A 27,691-nucleotide genomic window follows, 5' to 3' on the forward strand; every position below is an offset into this window, starting at 1 on the left:
ACGAAGGATATGCCTCGAATACGAATCGACCGCCGCGCCGGTCAGAGACAAAGGGAGTCTCTCCCTCTTTCTCCTTCTCAGCCCGAATTATTTCGACGATCGTCATTTTATTCGATTGGTGCCGCAACCCCCTCAGCTCCTCGCGCCCTTCGTCACAGATCTGCGTTACAGATCTCCCTATTTCACCTGCACGCTTGATATAGATTCGTGATTCGCAGCTCGTCGAAATCGATAGGCCCGAGGGTGGATTCGCGATCGGCGAAGAAAAACGACTGGAGAGGGGCGCAGAGAGGAATGAGGCGGAGGTGAACCAGCGAATTCGCGTTTCTTTAGTGGCACAAATTCCGTCAATGCTCGATGCCCGATTCAGGCGTTTCAGCGTCCGGAGTAGTCACGCTCCCCGCAATTCCCGGAAACCGGTCGGGAGATCGAAATATTCATCCCCGCGGTAGAGAAACGATCAGCGATCAGCGCAATTACTCGGTCAGCGCGCTCCTTTTACCGGTGGCCCATGCGGTAGCTCGGGCTATCTTCCTCCGGTTCTCTCCCTCGATCTCATTCCATCTCCTCTGCCCCCTGCCCATTGCCTCCCCGCCCTTTATCCACCTTCCTTCCATTTTCTTTTTCTTCCATTGGCATGGCCGCGATACATATGCCTCCCCATTCCGCATCCCTCATATGAAGCGCATAAATCCCCCATCTCTTTTCATCTCTTTTTCTCTCCGCTCCCCACCTTTACCCTTCTGCACGTTCTCCTGGATACAGAGGACGCCCTTCCTCTCTCCATGGCCACCTTCGCCCTCTCTCTTCTACTTCGGGGTCCTTCCTCCTCGTTCTCTCGCATCTGCGGGCAATTCGGCGCGGCGGAGCCCCCGACGGATCGCGAGGGAACACGGCATACCGCCGTTCCTACAGTGCCCAGTCATTTTGAAAAATACCCCGGCAAAATGATTCGGCCGTTATTACGACCCGGCCTCTCTTTTTCTCTCTCCCTCTTTCTCTCTCCGCCTCGCCCTTCTGATTTGCCCCTCCTCAGTCTCCCTCTACTTCCTCGTCTCTCTTTCACGGGAGCCGACTGTTCATCGTCCCCAATTCCTGTCCCCATCACCGCCGCGGTCTTCTCCCCTCGCTCGGCGCATCGGCGCATCGCCGTGGTACGTCGTGGCGATCCTTTTTCCTTCCCCGAAACGCGATACGCGCTGAACGTAATCGTTTTATCGTGCCTCCATGCCGTTTCGAGTCGGGGAAAACTCGCCGCGACGATTCCCGCAAAACGATACAGCCAAGTTAGGCACCGATAGCTTGTGATTAACTTAAGTAGCGTAGCCTCGCTTCCAAAATTCCTCGGTACTACCGGCAGCCCTTTGACTCTTACGGCGAATTATGCGCAAGTTATAATGCAAGCAGCCTCGGCTTTCTTCCTTCGTTAATCGATTCCTTTGTATCTTTGTCCATCTTCGAAGAATTCGGAGGCGTCAAATTGACCGTAAACTTTCGACAGAACAGATTGTGAGCATCGAGGGTGCATCAATTATCATTTTACTCGTTAAAAAAACATTTGTCGAATCCATCAGAAAAGTATATCTATTTTTACAAAAAATCTACATAAAACCTTTACCTGCGATTACCAAATTGGTAGATAACCGTCGACATTCTCTCTCTACAGCGGGTGCGCGTTTGTCTATCGCAACGCTCAGTCCATTCTATATGTCAATGTAAATAATAATATAATTCCGTGTTGACTCACGTGTCGACTTTTCAATTAGCGTCAGAAAATGAGTCCCACCACTATATTTATACATTTTAATCGCCCCGTAAAGCCCCGCGGCGTTACTTTGTACGAAGCAACACGACCATGCGGAACACGTATTCATCTTCTTCAGGAAGTACTATTGGGCAGGCGAGTAACATCGCCGCCGAGCATCTCCATCTCTCAGCGTTCCAGTCGGCGCGGCCGATGCCTAACGATCGTAATGAACGCACCGGATACCTTTGTCTCCGCGGTATAACGTACAACGAATAAGAAGGAGAGAGAAAGGGAAGAGAGAGAGAGGGAGAGAAGGGGTGATCTCCCTTCACGTAAATACATTACTGTAACGTCGTGTAAGCTCCCAATTAAAGTTTCGGCAAGCGGGCCCATGTCCTTTCTGCTCCTGCGCCGCGATCTCGCTATCTGTCTGCTCGCCCTCCACCTCCCTTCGTCTTACTTCGTACGAGCCATGCATTTTCGCGTGTCTTCGTCATCGCGTCTCCCTGAACCGACTTCGCCGGTCCGCTCGAATCTACGCGGTCCATCTCGGCCGCGCACACAGGAACCAGGGAGAATCCCGGGTAGGTAGGGGGTCCGTGGAGAGACGACGGTGAACAGCGCGGAGGAGACGTTCATCCCGGTAGAGTTGGCAGGGACAACCACTGGACAGATACAGATATGCTAATACCCGAGTCGTTTACACGTGATATATAGCCGGGCTGACGGACACACCACGAGGGCCTGACCGCCGTCTCTTTCGCGGGTATCCTGAACCTCCTCGTCCTCCCCGCGTATCCTCTTCTCTCGTACTCGTCTTCCGAAAAGTCCGGGCTTTTGCAGTACTACCGAAATCAGGACGGCAGTGGGAGCTTCTATCCCCGATGCGGGTGATTTCACGATGTATGTATGTTAGAAGGCAACTCCATAAAATCTGGTGTATAAGTTCCAAAAATGTTTCATCAAGCAATCTCAGTTAGAAATTGGGAAATTTTCCGGGAATATACAGAATAGCTAGCTCGTTAAAAAAAAGTTTTGTACGTATTTCTATTTAATAGTCTCCTATATTCTTAAAATCTCTATAAGATGTTTGTAAGGTATAAAAATTGCATTACTCTTTTTTTTCACGAGTTCAAGAACGCAACGATACACGGTTTTATCGAGTACCGAGATGTGCCAGGTGCATTTCACGGGATTCTTCGCGCAAACCGGTGGTCATAAAACTGTCATCGAATAGATAAGACTATTTATCGGTATGTTAAACAACGAAACGTTATGTGGCAAGGTGGACGGATGCAGGTTGCAAAATCCGTACCACCTAATCTACTTCGTAGAAACAGGTGAACCTTCGCCGCCGCGGTGACGACAACGAAAAGGACGGACTAGCAGCTGTTGCCGGTGCATCTGAACAAAACATTGATCACCATCGCGAAGCTTGTCGATGGTGGGCAAGAAATACGAACGAATCAGAGTAGCGAAACATAAGCGAAGAGGAGGGGGGGCAGAGTTGTTGCTGAGAAACAATGACGATGAAAACCATAGAGAGCGAACGATTACCGCTGGAAATGACGAAAGGCAAGAAAAAGGATGATTCGTCGGATTATTCGTCGAATTTACGGGCGCGGTATGATTTTTTGGGATTCGCGAAGGACACGAACATCGATGGCTCCGCAGAGTGGAGAGATGAGGAAAAAGCGAGAAGGTGGGAGAGAGAGTGCGAGCAAGAGGGTACGAGAAAACGGGGCATAATCACTACAATTACCTTACCGCCATGGGATCGCTTCCGAGAAGAAGAAAAAGGTGAAGAAAAGGATGGAGAAGGATGGAGAAGAAGAAGATGATGATGATGAAGAAGATGGTAGAAATGGTTTGGTGGTCGCGAACGAGAGGTATCGGACTACGGGCAGGGAAACCGAGATGTGCCCACCGTGAACATTTTGTATTATACCTGCAGCCGAGCGTAATGATATCCGCAACCTTTTGTTTCGTCGATTACGAAAGTTTTACGCGCTTCGAACGATACTGACCGCGTCCAGACAAAAGGGGTGAAGCAGCGCGAGACAAAATCAACGATAGAAACGATGCTCGCGATCATTGTCATTCTCGCGAGGAGACTGTATCACTTTCTACCGCATTTTGTTCTTCCTGCTTCTTCTACTACCCGATCTGCGAATACTCCAGATCGCGCGGTGTAACATGTCCCTAGGCGATTCATTTCAAACGTCTACGCTCGCGGATTGTGTATGACTGGAAAGCCGTTAGCGTACCGAAGATTTCTACGTCGGTGAGTGATCGAAAAAACCTATTTGGGTCATCGCTAATAATATCATTCCGTTGAGACAACCTCTTGGCCCGACGCCCGACATCACGTAACAGGAAACACGCAACCCCGGAATTAATCTTATTCGTGCTTTCGCGTGAGCTCTCCGTGTGCGCCGAGATATACATCTCTCGTTCGATTTCTTCATTTGTTTTCTCGAGATCACAGTAGCGAGGTGGGGTCGAAATTAGAAGGCTTCCTCTCGTGTGCGTCCTTGGTTTTAGCACACGTAACGTCAATGATAAAACGTCCCCTAGAAAGATTACTCGTTCCGAAAAGTCTCCGACACGAAGGGGAACGGAAAAATTCAGAGAAGTCGGCGACTATACGAGAGGACGAACGACGTCTAACAGCATCGATCCTGTCGATATCAATCTTCCCATCTCTCGGCATTCTCGCGTGTTCGTGTTGGTGCGCTTACGCGGCTACGCGGTCGCCGCACGTATCGACAACTCGTAAGTAGGTAGGTTTTACGATGATCACACCGAGGCATCGCTCGTAAACCCGGCGACCGCGATAAGCTGTCGTCGGTCGCTCATCGTCCTTAGCCGATCACCAGGGTCGATCGGATGTCCGTGAGAAAAATTGTACCCATATTCAACCAAGTGAATCTCGCGCTGCCCAAAGCGTCACAACAAACGAATGAATTCCGCCGGATTTCACGAGTACGAAAAATATTCCACGATAGTCCATCGGTATCAGACACGGCACGGAGAACGCGAGGTCGACCGCGAGAAGGAAGAGAGCCGGTATACCCTCATGTGGACTGAAAGAGGCGAGATAGAGGAAGGAGAGGAGCGAGCGCGCGCGTAAAGAAAGAGAGAGGAAGGAAGCGAGATGCCAGGGCGAACAGAACAAACTCGTAAAGCCGCTTAACGATCCATAATTTTACAACGTTCTGTAATAACCGTGCCTCCACCACTCCACTACCCATAGCCCTCTCTTCCCTCCAGCGTCCTACCTGGACTTCTCTATGTACGCCAGGTCTAGAGCATCGCCGAGCGAGGGCGAGGGAAAGAGGGAAGGGCCTAGAGTTGGAAGTTCTAGGACGGTGGGTGTATTTATCCTCGCCTCTAGCTCTCAAGGACACGACCATGCCCTCCTACAAATTCTTTTTCTTCCTAGCTCTTCCTAGAGTATCCTGGGAATAGTTTTTGGAGAGTGAGGCCCGATTCCGGTTAGCGGGTCCCGCGAGTTTGCCCGCAGCGGCTCTTACCAATGTATTTACGAGTGTTTCGGGGAAAGATATCGTACTCCGAAAGACATCGCGGGGCAGAAGCAGGGCGGTGCGTTCCTCGAACTCTCGAAGCGCTCGTGCGAGAAAACATCTCGCACTCCATCCTTTCGACGGCTCCGCGGAATTCTTCCGTGTTCTTCCGGGGTTTATACCTCATATATCTCGGCGAATAATTATTACGTGGCGACCGATCTCTCACACCAGCGTTTGCGCATAAACAACTGTTTCGTAATCGTTCCACACATATTAGTCCTGTTGTTTCTCATTTTAACTAGTTTAAACCTCTTTACATTGTGCGACTATGCTTCTTTACCACAAGTGAATTATGCTGATAAGAAACAACGATTTTAAATACACTGTAGATGACATTTATATTTGTCGTTTGAAATTGAAAATAATTCAAACGTCACATTCGAGCATATTTGCGGTAAAACGAAGATTTTCTTGCGAATAATGTAGAAAGAAATATAATATGACGTCAAAATCAGGCTGAACGAGCATCAGAAAGATAACATGTATTCAGCGAGAAGTCGGGTACACAACCAGCAGTTGATTATGATCGTCAACCGAAGAATGAAAAGAAGGTGTGCCCAGTAAAGTTGAAAGGCGCTTCATCATCAATGTCAGAGTTGCAAATGCACAAAAGTGATTGCGCACGATGACCTTTCTTGCGGTGTTGCACGACTGCGATAAAACAGCGATGCGGAAATAAAAAAAAAGAAGCTCGAGAAGCGCGAAGGAAGAACTGCGCCGTAACTGTATAATATTAACCTCGTCCTTTCTCTTTCATGCCGCGGGGATTTCGTACAGAATGTCGCAAGAGTCGCTCTGTTTTTTCGTTTCTCACCCTCGTTTAACATGCTGACAGCAACCTGGAAAAAAAGCTGCTAATTTGCATATTGCCGCGCGTTCAGTCCTTAGTATCTTTTCAATCTTAAATGAATAAGTGTCGAGAAAATGGGGTTTTAAGTAAAGCTACGGAAAGAGCATTAGCAAATAGCAATGATACCTATGATGAGATCGCAATAGTACTAAAGAGTAAAGCTTCAAATTAGATTTAAGTACGCTACAAAGGTTTGTATCTGTAATTACAGACCAGCCAATATCGCGGAAATTATCATCATCATAAGTAAACTCGCAGAGTTATCGAGGACGACTGTTCTAGAGCTGCACTCTGTCACCTCTCAAAGCAATCAGGATCCGAATGAAGAGGTGGTAGAGGTGAGGACGCGAAAGGAGAGACCGAAGACGAGGATCGACGTCGCGGAGGAGAACAGAGGATCGGGACGATGAGAAAACGTATAAGAAGGAGACGGGGGAATTCGTGTTCGACGGAGGAGGCAACATTGATCCCGTGCTCGGCATAGTGGAAGAAGAAACTAGGCAACGCGCGGGGGAATAGCACCGGGCCGGGAGGGGCGCAGCGTATAAGGAGAGAAGAGTCACGAAGATTGAACCGTAAAATGAGAAACAATTAAGCTTTTATAGAGTTACAATCCAGGAGGCTGCCACGGGGCTGCCGGAGTCGGCCTCGTCGACCACGCGATCGCCTCACTCGCTCTCTCGTCCACGTTGGTCCGCGTTACAACTTGTTACATCCTTCAAGGTCGGGAATGCGCGACGGACTGGAGGAGGCAGAGGAGGAGAATGATAGAGCAGGACGGAGATCCGATAGCTTCGTGGATTTTTAAAGGGAACGAGGCTCGCGAGCGCGTACGCGCGTTCCATGTGTTAGTGCGTGAGGTGTATGCACTCGTATACCTGCCAGCGTGACGAACCTTTCATCTCTCCCTCTCCCTCCCACCCCGCTCATGTATTTCTTTCTCTCGCTCTTTTTTCCGCCTTCGAGGATTTCCTTCTCCACGTGTGTTTTTCGTCTCTCCTCAGCATCGATTTCTCATGACTTCTGATCGATTTTATGTTCTTCCCGTGTTTCTCGCGTTTCTCAGCTACCGCCGAACGACGTGCACACAACGCGTACGCGTCCTTGGCGAGAAAGATGACAAAAATCGCATTGGCCGAGAGAGCTTCTTTTTGCCGATGTCCGGGCGTCCTGCGTCGCGACGAGCGCACCCTCCGCGCTCTTCAAAAACGCCGCGTGTCTCCGCCAGTTTTTGCGCGCGATCTCCATTCGAGATTCCTTACGCCGATCGTCGGTTTAGGAACGGCCGTACGCATTACTCATGTGTAAGACCTCATGCTACCGTTTCTCCGCAAGATTCGCAGGACAAAATGTGCTCAACTCTTGTCTTACTGCTCTTTGTGCCGTCTATTATATATTTTTCTTATATTAATATTATAGTTTAATATCTTTCAATGTTTGTTTCACTTAAAATTAAAGGTCTCCCTTTCTTCCCTTCCCTTCCAAACCGCAAATAATTCGTCTGTCTCTTCCGTTGCAAAAACGCAACATTGCGTCGCGTAGACACCCTCGCATCTTTGTGGCGTGTTTCTCGCTCGTGTACTGGGATAATGCGTTCCATAAACGCGTATGTGCCGCGCGAATATTACCTGTGCATGCATGCGTGCGTGCGTGCTTGCGGACCCTTTAGAGATCTCTCTCGATCGTACGCACCTCGTTCAATCTCAGGCAGCGTTTGGTATTTAACGGCTAACGACCTTCGCATTTTTCGCGTACCAACACGCACGCACGCACGCACGCACGCATGCACGAATACAATTATCAGCACTGGCAAAGAGATCCCGCTCTAAATATTTTTCCTTTCTTCATGTGATACAGAATTTGACTTCGACGGGTCGATATTCCGTGATCCATCGATTCGCGACTAAATGAATTCGAAGTAAAAAAAAGGTTAATAATAATATCCACTGGCGCATTAATGATGACCATATTACGTTATCGTCGAGAGAGCTGTTATAAACCTTTAAGAAGCCGCGGACGGAAATGCGAGACGCGGGATATCAGATTACCCGTGTAATCCAATGTCTCCCCCGTGTGCTCGTCGTGATCGAGACATCTAGCTCATATCGGCAGTAAGTAAACCCTCGTAATCAAGTCATACGCCTAATGGTCGATAGCGCGCGATTTAAGCTTCGATCGACGGCGACTCGGAATCGATTCGTATCGCCGTTGCAACGCAACTTCCACGCATAAAACCGCCCCGATACTTCCTACACCCGATAACCCGCGAAGAGCCCCGACATTACATATCCCACCTCGTACTGAAGTATACGAAGTCTGCATTTACCTTCTCGTATTTACACGGAGTGGCATGGATATCCAAGGGACACGCCCACGTGGGTTACATTATACACGCAACGGCGCGCATTCGCGCGTAACACCGATGTCTCGTTTGTACAGAAATCGATTTCGCTTCATCCTATCGTGCGTATCATAGTATAACTGGTAGGTCCGCTCCGTCATTCGTTTCGTCTTGCGTCGATCCCTTCTGCGCATCCGACATTGTTCTGGACAGACCAATGAGAGAAAAGTTGTACGTGTGGTAGCGTACTATCCAAGAGTCAATCAGTGGATTGTCACTGAAAACCGTGAATATTCACTGATTCACAGTTATAATGCACCGATTGACTTGTAGAGAGTAACTTTGATACACTACCACACATGCAACTACAGTACGTACATACACATACGCCGCTGGTTTGCTGCCCAAAATAATGGCGGAATACCACGTGGTCGGGACCGAAAAGGGCCGACAGAGAGTGAATGTACTAGTTATACTATGGTACACACGGCGTCATTAATGTCTACCCATCTGATCGAGGCGCGTTGAAAAGCGTGCGACTTTCTAACTCTTCGTGCATCACAACATTGAAACCGGCAATGCTGATTCGCTGTTTTCATAGTCAATGCATGAGGAGTCTATTGTAGAAGCTTCACGACTCGCGAACTTTTCGCGGCCTGAGATACGTGCATCTTGGCGACTACAATGTATAATCGGGAAAACACATTCGTGTAGATGCGTATCGGCTCGAACAGACCCGTGCGCAACACAGGTTTGATCGACAGACAGGATCCGGCCGGTATTTAGCACTTAACAACTCGCTAATTTTTCCACGTGGTGGAAAGCCGCGGGGTGGTGACTTTGGCGACGATACGACGGGCGCCACGGTTATCCTTCGGCCTTTATAGAGTCGCTCCATTTGCCACAGCGGCAGCGGTGCTTCTTCGTCTTTTTCTTCTTCCTTTGCGAATGCAGACCTTGAACGAGTTCCGAGACGAACACGGCCGCGCTGCCGCTGCCGCCGTCGTCGTCGCCGTGTCTCTCCCTCGCGACCCGTGATTCCCTTTTTCGTCTCTCGCGACTTATCTTGCTGACGCACATGTACACGCACGGCTTGCACGATCACAATGTTGTCCTCGCCGCAAGAACCACCGTATATTTCGCGTTTTACGGTCCGCCGGCGATGCTGTGTGGCGCTGCGCCGCGCCGCGCCGTCGGTCGCCCGCGAATTGTACGCGAGAGACCACTTGACCGGATCTCCCTGAATCGTTCTGTTCTTCCTTTTCTCATTCATTACCGGTGTAGGGCACTTTGCAACGACGCGTTGGGATGTTAAGTAAAAGTGTGCAGAAAATAATATTAATAAGTAAGACTTCAGTGGAATATGGAGTTTAATTAAGGATCAGAGAAGTTTAGCGGAAAAATATGGGGAGATCTTTGAGCGAAGGAAAGAGAGTAAGGAAAGAGAACGAGCGAGCGAGGGAGTGAGGAGTGAGGAGGGGGAGGAGAGAATGTGTGTATGTGTGTGTATGTGTGTTATATTATAAAGTAAGAATAAAAAGATGGAAAATACGCGATGCTGAAGAAACGCGTAATGAGTATGGTACAACGGTAATTTATCTACCGTATGGTACAACGTCGTTTATCTACCGGTTTAGCGGACGCGGAATGCCGCGTACGCGCTTCTAATTTCTTCAGTCAAACCCATTTTCTCCGCTGGACCAGAACCGGTCATCGATATTCGATGCCTCATTCTCCCGATTGATATCGCGTATGCACGGCTACTCGAGCGTGAAATTATGGTACTGTGAGAACCCGCGAATCCCTCGACGGTGTCTCCTAGATCGATGGTCAACGCGGTCGATTCAGAAGCAAGAGTTTCTCAAGCGCATCCCGTGGAAAGATGCGAAACTGAAAATTTTATCACCGCTCCGTGATTCGCTCTGTATATCGCTCTGATTTCGCTTTCGACTTAGGTTTTATTTGTCAAAATACTAAAGCTGACGGAGAGGAAGAACGGGCGATTCTTCGAGCGAATCACTTATAGAGCCATTGGCGTTCTGTTACGAAGGGAGATAGAGAGTCGCTGATATATCCACTGATGGCGAACGATGCGTGGAGGAATAAGGTTGACGAGCGTGCGTGCCGGAGCCGTTAGAAAATCGAGGAGCGATCGTGGGCGTGTGGCAGCGAGGCCTTAGGGCGCCCTGTAATGCGCAGCATTGACGCTTTCCGGGTAATATTACCGCGAGCCGGTTGATAGCAAGAGCCGGTACCAACCGGGCAACCGGCGTAGAAAATACTGGATCGTCCGCAGACACGCACTATCCGTCCCGAAGATATCGGCCTTCGAATGCGCTCTCTATCGCGATCGTTACAGGCTAACCTGGGATAAGCGGCCATCACGACGATATTAACCTCGAATGAAGCACATTCCGTAACGTTCCGCAGCAATCCGTAGCAGCTAACGCTGTAAATTTTCGAAAGCTTCATCCCGCCCCGATTGAAATTCTTCGGGCGAAACGCAAATTAGAAGTAACCTCAGAAGTATACTTTCCTCGTGTGCAAGTCGCGAATTCGCGTGGCGCAAATATTTCGCAACACTTGGACTTGGATATCTACTCTACAAGCTAATTACCACGAAATCAATGAGGCTTCACATATAATAACTTATCAAGGTCATATTGGCCGATTTGATCTCGTCGCGCAGACAATTCTGTGCGGCACACGACGAAAAATTAATCATCGCCTGCAACGCTGAATCACTTCTGGATGACGGTAAATCATTCTAACATCTGCCAGGCAAGAAACGCGATACCACGGTGAAGTATAGCCGCAATTTATTAAACGTTTGCTCATAATCGAATACGCGGCGAATTGCAATCGAATATACAGTGAATCAGTTTCACAGACGGCGGTGTCAATTAAGATGATGGACCAGCGCCGCAAATCTCCCTCGAATTTCATTACTTTTACGAGAGAAATTCAGCCATAAAGTACAAGTCAAGCGCCGGGCGTACGTATACACGAACCAAAAGATTCACGCGAATACACCGACATAATTTTATTCATTCGGAAAGTCTAATCCTGAAGCCACCGGGTACCCGCGGGAAAGAATGGGAGAAAGAGATTGATAATTGGGTCACCGTTTGCGCGCTACGCGGAACCCCATTAGGCGAACGATCTGTCATAGCCGGAGCCCTTCACTCTCTGCCACTCTCCTCCGCTCCGCGGTACCCGAAAATCAGATCGGAAGGACGAATCCGCGCGCGCGCGGTCACTCTTTCTCCCGTTCCCTTTTCCGAGTTCCACATTCGTATTCTTCCTTCCTCCCATTCTCTCGCTCTCCTTCTCGCTCGGTAGGAGTCAAAGGTACTTCTTCGGCGCGAGGCACCGGCATTCGTGATTTCGAAGTAAAGGAACGTGCGACAAGGTTTCCAACTTAAAATTCCTCCCGTGCCTCTCGACCTTTCTCGGCGACGTAGCCGAGACCACTTCTGGGCCCCTTTTCCCCCCGCTGATCGTTACCCCGATGCGCGCGAGCTTCGCCGGTGGGGAGCGCGGCTTTCACCCTCCTATACGGTCACGATTTTAAAGCACTGCCGGACCTCCATTGCCGTTTCCATTATCGATAACGGGGGCGTGTGTTTTTACTGCGTCGTTAAATCGCGAGCGGCCAGCGACGCCCAAAAATATAATCGGTCATCGTGCCCGAAACGTAATAGGTTCCAGATGTGATTACCGGCAAATTTCATTATCTCAATTCGATATTTAAAACTATAAACCTTAACTAAGATAGCACACGGAATAAAATTATACGTTACTGTCCTGAGTAAATCGGGCAAGGCTTATAAAAGACATTTGTCTTATAAAAAGTTTTGCATGCGTGTAATTTACGATGAATCATCGTACTAAAATATGTTTATATTATATAAATAAACTTTAATTAAACGCGAGAGATAATGAAGTACGTAATTAATTAACGATTTCATCGTCACAACAATAATAATCATATCGTCGCAGCAAAGGGTTAATTATATTCAAAGTCCATCGGAATGTCACGCGACGCCTGGCAGGGTTCCCTAAATTGAATTGGAATTACCTCGATACGAGCGGAGAGAGGCTTCGGTGATCGCACGGGAGTCATTCTTCAAACGATACCTCATGGCCCCGTTTAGATGTTATCTAAATTGTGCGCCTTTTAAACGGCGTCGCACATTATTACACGCGACAGATTTAGATAACTGCCCACGGCTCAAGATGTAAGATCCTTGCCGAGCACATCGCGCGATCGTTTTTATACTGGTATAATTCGTCGAGCAGGAGGGAGTCCTCTCGGATCGCTGCGATGAATAAAAATCAATTCCACCGTCTATGGAAATCGAGAAGAGTCGAGAGGAGTCAGTGTCGGCGAGATGGGAATAAATGACGATCTCATTCGTGGGATTCGTACCTTCGCGGAGAGCATGTGCTACGATAACATCACTTAAATGAAGCGACAGAAATCACCTTTAACAGTAAATCCCTGCACCGATACATCATTTTCGTAGTATTAAGCATCGAGTCAATGTACAGAAAACATATTCACCGCGTCTGCATGGCAGGGGAAAGAGTTTCCTCGCGTGAATATACACGCTAGAAAAATACGGCTTCGTCTACGAGGGAGGAAACCTGTCGCCGATATCGAAACCTCTCGAGAGGTATCGTGTTGCTCAAGCCGTACGCGAAGGCGCGCAGCGAAATAAAATTGCATCGAAAATCGCTATGAATACGCCCTTGCGTTCCCGATTAAAATGATGCCTGCTGCTCGTTAATCGCGAGGCAGATTCGCCGGTAACTTAAATGTTAATGCAACGTGTGTGCATGAGCGAGCCGGGCGTAGCGAGAGAGCCGGCGCGGCCGGACGATGGACGGACGTGCGGAAACGGGACAGAACGGCGTGTAGAGGGAACGCCGGCGCAACTGCAGCCCGGGTATTTAACACTGTAGTATTCCGGCGTTAATGATTTTAATTTAATGCTAAGACAGTGATATTGCCATGTCGATTCCACGAAAGAGAGCGCGCGAAATAACGAAATGATTCTCGCAGCGAGAGACCGACGATTACGTTTTCTGTCCTCCCGCTCTCTCTTTCTGTCTCCTCCTCGTCCTCCGTCGCATTCTTCCTCCACGTCTTCCTCGCACGCCATTCCCTATAACTCTCTCCTGCTCTCGCGCCCGTGCACGTTCATACGTACACACAAGTACATCGTTAGCGCGATCCGCTAAGGGGCTGGTCCATAAATTTGCGATTCGCGAAAATATCTCGGCAGACGGGCAATTAAGATATCGAGAGCGAGAGGAGGTAAGCGAGATGGCAGGACGAAGAAGGCAGATGACTGCGAGGAGGCGGCGAAGTGGCGGAGGGGGAAGAGAAGCGAGCGAAGATGGGAAGGGAGGAAAGACTTAGAAGAAGGACGAAACGAGAGATGAGAGGAGAGGGAGTCCAACCAGAGGGAGGCTGGAGAGGTACCAGAGGGCGTCGGCCCTGAGCACCGGACACATCGGGAGGAACGCGGCCAGACACTCGCCTAGCTTTAATTACGGCGCCGTACGGCTGGGCCCGCGGAGCGGGGAAAAAAAGGAAGTGGAGCCCCCTCGTAAAAGTAATTTCAAATCAAGTGCGCGCGGGGCCCACCACCGATCTAATTAAATTTTCGTGCAAAAAAAAGAATCCTCAAAGACTGCCCCACCAGTAACCAGTGGCGAGAGAGACGCGGGGCGATCGTAAAAAGCGCGACGGGGTCCCTCGCCGGACCCCCTCACCGCCATTCCCTTCCGCGCGCGGGCCCCGCCGATCACCTCCCTCCCCATTTCCGCCTCGCTGGCCCGGTAACGCGTAAAACAAATCGCTGTACGCGCGAGCAGGAATTCGCGACCTGCGACAAGCGGCGCGAAAGTGGGACGCGGTCGTACACCTTGAAAATCTGCATACGATTGCGTGCACGTCGATTTTTCAGGCCCACAAACGCGGGCCTGTCTGCGCGCCTGATTAACCAGATTAGCGGTAATTAACGGTGCGTATAGGCAAGCCGCACCGACGGTTTCGCGCACAATCGAGAGGCGAGTGTGAGATGAGGCCTTGGCGTTCTCGACAATGAGGCACGACAGACCCGAACGGCCGCGGGACACATGACTGTCGCGATGCCCGAAGACAATGCACAATTTACGCGAGAGTACGCACGATTTACGTGAGTCACGAAGCAGAAAAAGCCCTTCTAGCACGGCACGCGTGCTATCTACCGCGATACCGACCGGATAAGGCGACACACCTGAACGCTTGCTCTCTGATCTAAGGTCGACGATCGTTGCGAATGCAATCGTAAGCGTAACGCATGTTCTGGTATTATCGCGGTCTACTAACTTTGTGATTGCACAATCCGCGTGAATTTAACGAGACAAAAAGCCATGAAAAAAATAAAAATAAAAAATAGAATCTCTCTCACACTCACACACAGCAGTTATGTTTCTTCTTTCTCACAATACTCGCGAACGATATTAAAGCTAAACTGATCCAGTTCTAACAGCAAATCCATGCATGTGTACTATTAAAAAAATAGTTTAAGATATTGTTGTTTAAAGAAAGAGAACAATCATCATCCTGACAATGTTAAGCATGAGCATAATTATTGTAGCATTAAGAAATGTATGCGATTTTTAATAGCTCGATAGCAGTTTTTTTTTATCACAACACTAAATTCTCTTATCTAGTAAAAGACATTCAAATACATCAATCGCCGCGAGCGTATCTCGCGCGTTGTAAGCCGAACATGAAGACCGGGACATGACATATCGCGCGGCTCTTACACAATATATGGGCGACAAATCATTTTTAATCAACACAGTTCTCACAGTTGCACGTTGAGAACAAGACATTTAGAACGCGAACGACCTTCACGTTCAATTTCTACTCGAGCAATGTACCGAAATGAATATAAGACGTATGTACGAAGCAACGGCTCATACGAGTCTGGTTTAAAGTCGAGCGACAGCTCGAATTTTAATTATCCCCGTGTGTCAACGTAATTAGAAATGCTAGGCCCTGTAAATTCACGGGTCACAATTGCAGCGATCACCCACCCGTCAAATACAAATTGAACTCCATCTTTGTGAGGTCACTCACGCGGAGATTACAGAAACGAATCTCACTTTTTCGACAATACTGACAATGGGTTCGCGGAAACGGCATTACGTTAGTGGCAGATGTTGAAGTATTAGTCGATTGCGCGATGTTCCATCGATTCAAAGTGATGGAGGTGAACAAGGAAGACATGGAGGACGTGGAAACGAATAAAAGAAGGTACGGAAGGGAAGGAAGAAAGTGAAAAGGAGAAGAGAAAAGAAAGAGGGAGGAGGATCGACTCTCACTCGAACCACCCACCAAAAATAAAATTCTCTTTCCCATCCGTCTTTTTTCTTCTCTCCCCCTCTCCTCATTCCTCTCTACCGCTAGGTTCTCTCGTGTCCCCTCCGGGCAGACCCTCTTCCTCAACATCCACCCACAAAAATGCAACGACCAACGACCGTCTTTTCAGCCGTGAAGCTATCCACCAACGGGTCTGGAACGTCTCGAAGAGAATCGATGAAATAAAGCAAAAGCAAGGAGAGCCTCTCTGGTAAAAAATTAGTTCTATTGACGCAACTTCAATCACTTTTACGACATTTTCAACGCGGCGACGTGACGCACGAGGAATGTCCGGTAAAGACAACCGTAGTGCAAAACTCTTTCTATACAGTTTATTAAAGATCGAGAATCGCGCGCGTGAAAGCGCCGCGCCGCTTCGGGACAATGACAGTCATATAAAGGTTCGACAGGTGAGTAGTCCAGAAATGTAAACCCGAGGGATCGATAGAGATAAGCAGTACTAAAGACTATCGAATATTATAGCTTCGCGTCTGCCCACTCGCTCTAATCTCCCTCGCACGTCTCCGGAATTGCGCTAACCGAGCGAGTATGGAAATGTAAATTCGAGGGATCAAATCTCGAGAAAAAAATTCCAGATCTTTGCTCGCAGAAAAGTCCCCTGTTTCTCCGTCTCCGCCCCTCCTCTCTCTCTCTCTCTCTCTCTTTCTCCCTCTTTTTCTCACACTTGTATGAGCTATCGGAAACATCTACATCGTGCGTGCGAATAGCACAAAGATGTAAGCCCGATAAATTAACGAAGATAATGTATGCACAGAAAAGGCAGAGTCTCCCTCCGGGCGTGTCCACCGCGAACACGCCACGCTCGTGCAGTTAGACACGTGTCAGTCTCCCCAGTGAAATTCTTTTATCGGTAAAATGAAAAATATCGCGATCAATCATGTCTAGAAAGTTTCATTCATCGATTCGTGATTCTTTTTTACTCCGCTGTAGCAAAATAGGAGTTTGCGATTGAGAATTGCACCGTTGCGATTGTTAATCCGTAAACTCAAGTGTATCTAATAATTCTCATCTCGCCTTGCCTGCATCAGCCCCTGTGAGTGACTCTTATATGTACATAGCTTATTAACCTGTCTTAAGTCCATTAGTACACGTTCACAGTTATCCACGTTAATTTCCCGTGGCACACTACTCGATATGTACACGTACGATCTTTACTGTGTGCTCGAACGGTTACGGCCGCGAGGCAGAGACTGCGAACTGTTTTGGTAGTGCGTGCCAAAATATGCAAATTTAAATTTTTTTTAAGTGGTTGCGTGTGCCCACGTTGTTGGAGTCCATAATAAATTTTAGTTGCAAAGTTGACTAACCTTCCTACACACAGTGTGCGCGGGAAGAAATTTCTGAAATGGCACGTCGTAGTGCATGCCACCCAAATTCTTACCGTATATACTAGTGTGAGGGCACGCGTGCCATAGGTCCGCCACTCTTGGCCCCCGGGGTACGGCAGAATTTTTTCTTTTTCACTTTGTCCCACTCTCGCCCTCCTCCCCTGTTTCTTTCTCTCGTTCGAACCATCGAAGACGTCTACATTGTGCATCCAAATACCACAAAATTGTATGATAAATCAAAGAGGATAATAAATACACTGCAAAAACTGCATCGCGTTCGGGGCGTATCCAGCGCTCGTGCTCGAGCATCGAGTGGGCGCGCATTGTGTCTGGTAAGTAGTACAGAAATGCCGATGAGAGAGAAAGGGGAGGGGGGAGCGCAAAGAGAGAGAGAGAAAGAGAGAAGGACGCTTCTCGCATTATTCCGTCAGTTAAAGCGCGCTGGAGGCTCGTACGTGTCGCAGAGAAGGAAGGGTCGAGCATAGTGTGAACCTGTCTACAGTTATAAATAAGGTCCAGGGGTCAGGGTGAGGACCGGGTTTACGGGATAAATACCGTAAGTTATGCCGTGCCGCGGAGAAGGAATGGGAAAGGGGATCAAGGGGGCTAATTCTACAATTTAACATGATCTGCTAAAGTGTACCCCAACGTGGCACCCGCGCACCCTCTTTTTTTCCCTTTCTCTAGTCCCGCACGTCTCGTGGAAACGTCCCGAAATGCCCGTAAGTCCTCCACTCGGAGGATCGAGTCGGAACCGTCGCAGGTCCGAACGCCTCTCCGGGGGCCCTGCAATCCGGTGCTCTCTCTTTCGTTTTGGGCATTCCTGACCTTCGGGGTCACCATGCGGCCACCTCTCGATCTTCTTCGTCGGCGCGGAATTACTTGAAAGTGCGGGAATCTGATTCAAGAGCGAAGACCGAAAGTACGACAAGAAATACGGGAAACGACAAATACTACAAACGAATTTGTTCGGCGAGAAAGGACGGTACATTTTTACCAGGCCGAAAGAAACGTCGGAAGGCACATACGGTTAAAGTCGCAATCGAAGAGTGTCAACGTTTACTCGTAATGTCTCGGAATCTTCTGAAAATATAATCGACACTGTTTGCTATTAACGATATTTGAAAGCTCTTTATCATGTTAAACTGAAAGATGACTAATTAGTCACGTAGATGAAATTATTTTATATAATTGAGAGATAGATTGCTTACATCCGTCCGAAGGATTCTATCCCGTGTATCCGTGAAAAGACGAATGACGTAGAAAGCGGAATGGAAAAGTCGACGAGAGAGAGAGAAAGATGTCCTGTTGTCGATGGACCACGACGTCCTGGCCACGACGGCAGAATATTCGGAGGCGTAGACGATTTTTTGTGGCCGCTGCGGCAAAACTCGTCGCGGTCTCTCTCCCTCCCTCCGTCCACCCCCCTCTTCCTCTCTCTCTTTCCTCCCTCTTTTTTTCACTCTCCTCTCTTCTTCCCTCCCTTACTCTGTTATACCTGACGAGGCCCCGGGCAACCGACCATTGTATGCAACAAAGCTACACTTTTCTACCCGATCCCAAGCCTAATGGATAATTAATTTTTGATAAATCGTCACTTCGTGACTAGCGTCGACGCGCGGTCCCGATTTGTTTTTTGATTTTTCACAAAAGGAAAAGAAATGCCGACTTTTACATGTCTCTCTCTCTCTCTCTTTCTCCTCCCCCCTTTCTCTCTCTTCCTCGCGCATACATTCTTACTTGCATGTCTTTTTTTTCTTTCTCGTCCGCTGTTCCGAGAGATAACTTCGGTATTCCTCTGACCCCTCTACGAAGTTTGTCGACGGGCCGAGCTGTCAGGATACATTAGGATAATGCGACGAATGACTGCCGTAAAGTCAAGATCTTGGATCAACGGTAACTATTGTATAGCACCGGATTTACAGCGACGGCTTCTTTTTCTCTCCCATGGTAGTACATGGTTATTTCTCACATGTAATAACGACGTCCGGTAAAATAGCTGCATATTTTTTAGCATCACCCACGATAGGCCGGTATGGCGTAAAGCATTGTATAATTATTTCCACTTAGCATTTTAACCAACTATCGTTGCTTGAATAATATAACGCACGAGTTGTGCAACCATGACAAGTCGCGGTAAATAATTATGATAACAAAATGACACGTCTCGAATTACCGATTACGTTTTCTCCATAGCAGATTTAACAGAGTTATTAGTGTGCACCTCGACGCGGACATCTAGTTAACATTTAAAAGAAAGACGGAGAAAAACGAGCAAGAGAAACGGGGGAAAATAGCGACCGCGGAATGGTTGAATTACGCGGTGCAATCTGGTACAGAGTAATATAATAACTGCAGCCTATCTCGGCATTCAAAGGGTTAATAACGAAAAAGAGACGAGCGGCGTTTGAGAATGCAGAAATTATGCCGCACGGCCCGTAAGAAAGAGAAGAGGAGAGACACCAGAGAGACAGTAACTCGCGTGCCCGGATCAACGGACGAGGAAGAGGGAGATTTTTTCGACACGCACGTGGAGCCCCCGAATACCCAAGACGAGCAAAAGGACGAGAGAAGCGGACACGCGGTGGCACCTGATTCGGAGCTACTTTGCGCGCGGGTGGTGTGCGTACGGCGAGAATGTGTCGGGACATCTAGGCGAAAAGCGAGCGAGCGAGCGAGCGAGCGAGCGCGCGCGGAGGCGAGTCGCCCGAAGCGCTCGCGTGGCCACCACCGGCTTCTTCGTGGATCACGCGCACGTCTCCTCCTCGCACGCAACGCTACTGCACGCGGACCGTACTGCAATGCGAATCCGTTGCGACGTCGGTGACGGCGGCGGCCCCGATGATCACCGTGCAAACGAGATACGCATGAAAGGCTCTTGCGAACGTCGACTCTCACGACAAGAGTGAGAAAGAGAGAGAGAGAGAGAGAAAGGGGGGGAGAGAGAGAGAAGGGGAGAACGTCGCCTAGTTATAAATATTTCCGAAAGAGGCTACCCTCGTGGACATTTCCTAATTACTCATGATTAAAAACGGCGTCCCTCTCTCGCTGCAATCGATGCGCTACGCACATTGACGCAGACTATTGCAGGGCACCAGCCATCTGCACGGCACGATGAAAATTAAATGTAAGTGGGCTGATGATATACAGGTTTTCGCACGAACGTGCACCGCTTCCTGCTCGATCCGCCTGCGCGGCGAATGATGGCTCGAGATCACGCGAAATTCATCACTAGATGAGAGATACTCTCGTTTTGCTGCCGAAGACATTATATATTTACTTACTCAGTGCCTGCAGTTAATTTATGCGATGTGTACTTATACGGTACAATGTAATAATATTTATTCGTGAGAGTACGAGTATAGTAAGAGTATCTTTAGTTACGGATATCTTCTACTGGCGAACGATCTATAATTAGCACATGACTCGATGTAATAACCAGCGTATCTGATCCTAACACCCTAATCGTCTCTCTCTCTCTCTCTCTCTCTCTCTCTCTCTCTCTCTCTCTCTCTCTCTCTCTCTCTCTCTCTTTCTCTCTCTCTCCCCACACCGATTTCGATTTGCAACCGATATAAACATACTTGCTTAAGAAAGATCGACATCGCCCGTGAAATGAACCTGTATAAATTCGCGAATCGTCATCGGGATCGAGGGGCATGACGGGATTTAACGATTGGCGCGCGAGTTTTGCACGGCTGATTGGACTAGTTACGAATTGCTGACTGCTCAGGTGGTCTTGCGATCTGAGAAAAGTCGGTACACTATCGTCCTCTGTCGAGGAAGAGAGGGAGCGGCACCACGTAGCGGAAGAAAAATTGATTTGATATAGAAGTAACGACGGTCGAAATACCTCGGACCTCTTTTTCGAAATCGCAAAAAGCTTATCGTCGTTGTCAATGCCGGAATGCACTTTTTTTCTAAGAGATACAGATAATAAGGGAATTTTTTAATACGTAAAATAATACGAAGAAAACCGTGTAATAACCTGTAGTGGGCATCGTGATACAACGACGTTTCTTTCCCAAAAGAAAAGATTAGCATCAATAGATCATGTTGCAAGGACGATGGGAGAAGGGAGTTTTTTATTTAAAAAAAAACCGAGCGCCAAAAAACAAAGAGATCCTGGACGTAGGACTAGGATTTTGCGATGCAATTTCGCTAGCCTACTGTCGGCCAGCAGACTCTCTCTCTCTCTTTCTCTCTTCCACCATCTCACGTGCATCCTACCCTCTCGAATCCCGTGCCATCCCATCCTTTAACTCGTCTCTCTTTTCCTCGCACCGTGCACCGGCCCACCTTCCAGAGGTAATTTACTTTCCGTCCTGCTTCGTTCGCCGCAAGTGCCAGATACGTTCCTTCTTTCTCCTCTCCGCGCCGCCGTTTGTCTTCTTCTTCTTCTTTCCTTCGGACGCGCGCGGCCCATACTCAGAACGCGCTAACTCCGTTTCCTACATCGGCTAAAAATACCTTCTAGATTTTTCAGAAATTCTCAGGTCGGGATCGCGCCCTCCTGTTACGTTCTATTGTCCACAAACGTAATCCCGCGGGGACCTGCTCGACCCCTTAACAGACGAAATCATTACGCGCTTTTCTATTCGCGTACAAAACGGTGCATGTCAACGTAGACAGATCTCGGTCCTTCGTCAACCAAATTAAATACGGTACCCTGCGTCGAGAGGAACCCCCGTGAACTCGACGCAAATCTTGAAAAGGAAGATACTTTGTATAAAATTACAGATACCGATTCCGAATGGCATAGTTCTGGAAGTACGCGTAAACGGGCATTCTTCACGATTCGCCGGTACAAAGTTTCTACGCTGCACCCACCAAGATGCACCCCGTTATGGTTTATTCCTCCGAGCGTTCCGGCTTATTGTTAGAGAAGCAGTAGATCCGCATTAACGTACTCCTACCGCGGTCGAGATGCCTCTCTCGTTCTTCTCCTCCTGTCTTATCTACTTCTTTTCCTTTCCAGCATGGTCCATCTCCCTCGCACCTGCGTCGCAGGTTGTCATCCTTCTCGCACCACGGAACGAGCGAAGAAACGGACGAAGGAGGCAGCAGGGAGAAAGGAGCAGTAGTAGCCAAGAGAGAACGTAGTAGTTCAGAGAACTATCTCTCTCTCCCTCTCTCTCTCTCTCTCTCTCTCTCTCTCTCTCTCTCTCTCTCTCTCTCTCTTCCTCTTTCTTTCCCCTCTCTTTCTCTCTTCTTTCTTCTCGCTCTTTCTACCGTACTCGCGTAGCATCGCCGAGGCTTGGTATAATTAATACGGGCCCCGTGGAATGCCGGTCGCCTCACTCTCCTGGGTCTCCCCGCGCGTATCCTTCCCTCCCTTCTTCCTCGCCACTCATTCCGCCCCCTCCTATCCCGCCGTATCCCGCTTAGTCCCTCACATCTGACCAGTTTCCGTGCCTTCGCCTAGGCCCCGGCAACCCCTGGCCGGCCGGGGCAACCGAAAACCCTCTCAAAGCCCCTCGCCCGTTGTTCCGAAGCCGCCGACGGGAAAGAAATTAAAAAGTGGAGCACGCGTAACGAGGACGGCGACAACACGCACGGTGGCGGAGCGCTCCTTCTGACAGCCGCAGCCTAAATATTGGACCCGCATTATCCGCCGGCCCCACAGAAGCCGGCGTCGAGTATACGAGTATCTCGGCAAGGAAGAAACGCGCGTATGACTTTTCATGGCTATGTCTATTCGCCTTTTCATCCAGGACGGCTTTTCTAAAGCTTGGCGTGGCGTCTCTTTAAGCTCTCCCTCTCCGGCACGCGTCGCGTTGAGCGCGTGTGAAGGAAACACTTGTAAATCGCTTCCGCGTTGCCCGTAGCACGTTTAATGGAGTAATTTGTAACAAGCCAGACGCGCTACGCTAGAAACAACGACCTCACGTAGTTTCTTCATAGCCGCGCGCATTACGGACCGATGTTTTTCCCAGGGAACCAGCCCTCGAGAGGAATCGCAAGCGAAATCAGAAAAGAAGTCGAGACCTAACTGTTTCGTAACGAGCGATAATGCAAGCGTGTGGTTCTCCATATTCTGAACAGTACATACGTCGGCCATTAATTTGCGAATGCTCGCGAGTAATATTTCTCGAGCCGACATTATAATATCGAGGTAACTAGAATAATAATAATATATATAGTGCTACAGCGTATTCGATAATATTCAAGGTATTTGGAAAAGAAGAGACGTAACATCCGTGTGATTCTATAATACTGTCCTAGAAGTGTTCCTGCGAATCAATCGCCACTTCTGAACGCCGGATTGAGCAATCGTAAGAATGGCAACAGGTGTCCTCGGCGACGACGACAAAAATCATTACATCGTATTACAGAGGAATCCCAGGAAGCCGAGCGAAAAAGATGGGCTATTAATTAACCCACCTGTCGTCCGTGCGAGAAAGTGTGCCGGTTCCTGCCAAACTCGAGGCGGGGATGCCCCGGCTATTTCGCACATGCTGGGCAAAACGGGAGCTTTCCCTAGGCGCTGTTACAATTAACAGGTCGACCGATTGAATCGTCCCGATATTTCGCCGAGAACGATGACGAAGGGAGACGGAGAAGAGTGGAGGGGGAGGGAAAGGGGCGCTGGTCTGGACCGAGTCGATTCGCCTTAAAAGGCAGACAACGCCCCCTCTCCCTCCTCTTCCCTCGTCCACGCAGTTTCATAACCGGAGCTCCGCTCTTCGTTTAACCGTCGGATAGCAAGTATGTCGCGTATTATGCGCGCGCGAAAGCCGCCCTGGCCGGCTGTGCCGCGTTCTTGAGAAAATTGTCATTGCCGACAAGTCAGGGCGACAGCGCGTAATTTCACGCTGAATGCCTGGGACAAGCGCGTTCTTCAGATTCGTTATCCAAGTAGGGCGCCACGCGGCAAGGTACGCCGACGGGGAATTCGATCGCCAAATAGCGTGGCGTGCGAGAAATAGCTCGGCAACAACGTCCCCTCGGCTCGAACAATCGAATATGAAACAGTTTAGAAAGGAGGTGTTCGCGCGGTTTCGTTAAAATTGCGTGGAAACCTTTCACGGATAAAATTAATCTCGATAAAATTCGCGTGGCTCAAGTGTGATGAACACAAATTTGAAGGAATAAAGGACCGAGAGTCTAAATATTTGATTCTAAATTTATTGCGAAAAAATATCACCTCAGCCTGGATTTGAACCTGCACCTCCTTCTCGCTAGGCGGGCGTCTCAACCAATTCGACCACCGAGGAATATAAAATTAATCTTTTTCAAGTTCTTCCTGCACCAAGTACACACACAACCAGATATCACGACCTATGAGGAATCGACCGTAGTCACGTGTATAATTTATTGTCGAATCGCGCGACTGAAATGCGTTGCACGATGAATAATTTACACCGGCATCGCTAATATCTCTGTTATTCGCATTTAATTTGTTGTCATTCAGGTTCATTATTCACGTAAGGCATTTGGAACGGCAATGCAATTTTCTAAAAAAGGAGATCTTACCGCCGAGTCGTGGAATTAAGTAATTGATCACTACCTCGACAAACACATTTGTGTCAATAGCTCGAATTAGCAGTAGGTGTCAATACGTGCGTAATTTATTGAAGAAATGTGCAATTCGAGCAAACGGCACGCAGGCGAACGGTATTAACGTCACTTGCATTGGCGGGAGTCGTATACTCAATTCACCGACACGGTTTAACCAGCCGCGGCTGCGATCAAATTCGTTGGACGACGCGATAAGCTACCGATTTATAGCCGTTACTACGGCCACTTACAGTCTTTATTAATAATAGATGCGTAATTAATCGGAGTTATCGCATTAATTTGTCGAGCAGAGCGTGAAGGCGGAACGTACTGGTTGCAAGAGCTACAACGAATCTGCAAATTAAATCGCCGTACAACATCGTACGAACGGTATAATTAATGGCGGAGAAAAGAATCTCCTTTCACCCATTTCTGAAGATCGGGCCACTTCTTCGACGCCGGCGTAAAATCGAGAACACCTTTCCTTCCCGTAGCGCAACCGATTTATGTAACCGGCGTATGTGCACGCCGATTACCGATGCCTACCAAATTACCCATCCGGCCGCGCTTTGTGCCCTCGTTCTCTCGCCAGCACCTGCACGTGCACTCTCGATTTAGAACAAACTAGCCTCTCATTCAGCACGCTGGCCCCTCTGTTCTCGATGTTTGCCCGGTGCCTTGTTCACGGATCGGTCGCGCCTACCTTTCGTCGCGGTGCCGACTCTCTTTCCAGTTCGAAAGACCGTGAGCCTGCGATGCCGTATCGCAGGTCAGTTCGACGGGAAGACGGACGAAAAAAAAAAGGGGGCGAAGTAGGAAAGAAGAGGGGGGGGGATGTAGGGATATATACCAGACGTGCGGTCGGCGAGAAACTCTCGGGCGAGTTTTCTCGACGGTCGAACCTGGGGAGAAGAATCCTGACGCCTGTCTCACGGCGACGAGAGAAGGAGAATATGCGGGAGCAGCGAAGCCACGGGACGAAAGAACGAGAGAGAGGGAGGCGAGCGAAAAGCCATTAAAGCGCGCGCCCCGAAGACTTCATTTTTCCCGGCACCTTTACGGCCGTCTGACTTTGACGATCAGATAAGAAAAGCCTATTACCTTAATTTCTTCGCCCTTTTATCCTTTAGGCCGCTTCCCATTCTGCTTACTTCTCAACTCCCTTAAGATGTAATTTGTCCGCATGCTATAGGCACGAAAATCGCAAACTAAAACGCAGTACGAGTCTATCTTCTTTTTGAATCTAAGTTAAATAAACTTACGTCCACGCGGGTGGGAAGACGCGTATGGCTCTGCGCTAACACGAGTGATTAGTAGGGTCTTCGGGTCGATCTCGGCCCTCGTGTCCCGCATATTTTCGCGCTAAGGAAAATTTCAAAAATTCAGCGTTTGAAGCAGTTCAAGCGCCTAGTGTTGGATTCAGTGTTTAATGAAGATTAAGCACATGAATTTCAAAAAATTTTCAGTAATATCACGCCGATATAACCCATCGGTTAAGAGGCGTTCCCACAAAAAAAGTAAACTTAAAACCAAAAATACATCCACGCAGGCTAATCTGCGTTTCTTTACTTTCGAATTCAGTCTGGACGTCTCGCGACCTCGGAGAGGATATTTATTCCGCGCGCTTAATAAGTGGCACTTTAATAATAATAATAATCTCCGTCCGGATTGTGCAAGTGTTAAATTTCGTTTCGTAAGTTTTGAGATTTCGTAAAGCGTAACGCGTCCGATCCGGTATCGAATCGCCGCCGGTTTAATTAACGAAGGCACGGCGACGGTTCTGAGCGGCTGCCGCTTGCGGGAGAATAATCTCGCGAGTTTACCGGCGCTCGTGGGAGGCGATAAACGTGAGAAAATACGAGGACGCGCGGGAGATAACGAAAAGCTCGGACAGGACCTGTAAACGCGACGGCCTTGGGACCTTTGGAAATTTCTTGATGACTCACACTATCGGCACCGTAATTACCCGCTGCGGTGGACAAATGAGCGCGGCCGTGGGCGAGCGTGGGTGAGCAAAAAGCATACACTGGGGAGGGACTCGCCTCAGCGCGGGTACAAAATTAACTTAATTTCCGTCGATGACACGACGCGCCGCGCATTCAGCGTTTCCTCGCGTCGTATTCCACTTTTCATCCAGTGACATCCGCCGCCGTTCGCCTTGAAAGCGTTACGCGGACAAGGATGTCTGCAGTGCCCCCCCCCCCTGTCGCTTTCGAGACTCTCGCGTTTTAATTGCTTTAATCTGGCGGCGACGGCGAGGACGTCGACGACGACGACGACGAAGAGGCCGCCCTTAAGGCGGTCACAGCTGAAATATTTGAGATTCCTCGACACTTTATCCTTTAACGCACTCGGCGTATCGTAATACTCCGTGGCTACTTGCGGCGCAAGGTTACTACACCACGAAACGTCGATGGTGCGTATAATCGAAATTATTTCAATACACAAAACTGACGCGACCGCAAGTGAGCAGCATGTAAACGTCCGTTTCGACGTAATTTTCAACTAGTCGAGTGTTTTCATACTTTCACCTCTCATGCTCGACATTATCTATTTATGTAACCGTAGCAGATTGGACCGCGCGTAACACAAAGCGGATCGTATAACGCATTTGTATCTGGTGCACACTGCACGACGTGGTTCGAGAATCGCGCGCGCGTGCGTTCTCCAAGGGGGCCTTGGAGAACACCCCCGAGAAAACGCGCCCCCATAGCGACTCGGATCGAGAGTCCGGCACAGCGGCCGGTGAATGACGGCGGGTACACGCAGCGCCGCTGACAAATGAGTTTGGCCAAGTGCAAGTGAAATGCAGCCGCAAAAAGCCGACGTGGCCCTCCGGTCGTCGGAATGGAATATGGGTAGCCTGTCGGTCCGTGTTTCTCTCTCTCTCT

The sequence above is a fragment of the Vollenhovia emeryi genome, unplaced genomic scaffold (assembly GCF_000949405.1).
Source record: "Vollenhovia emeryi isolate VEMERY1.0 unplaced genomic scaffold, V.emery_V1.0 DF939133.1, whole genome shotgun sequence".
NCBI lineage: Eukaryota > Metazoa > Arthropoda > Insecta > Hymenoptera > Formicidae > Vollenhovia > Vollenhovia emeryi.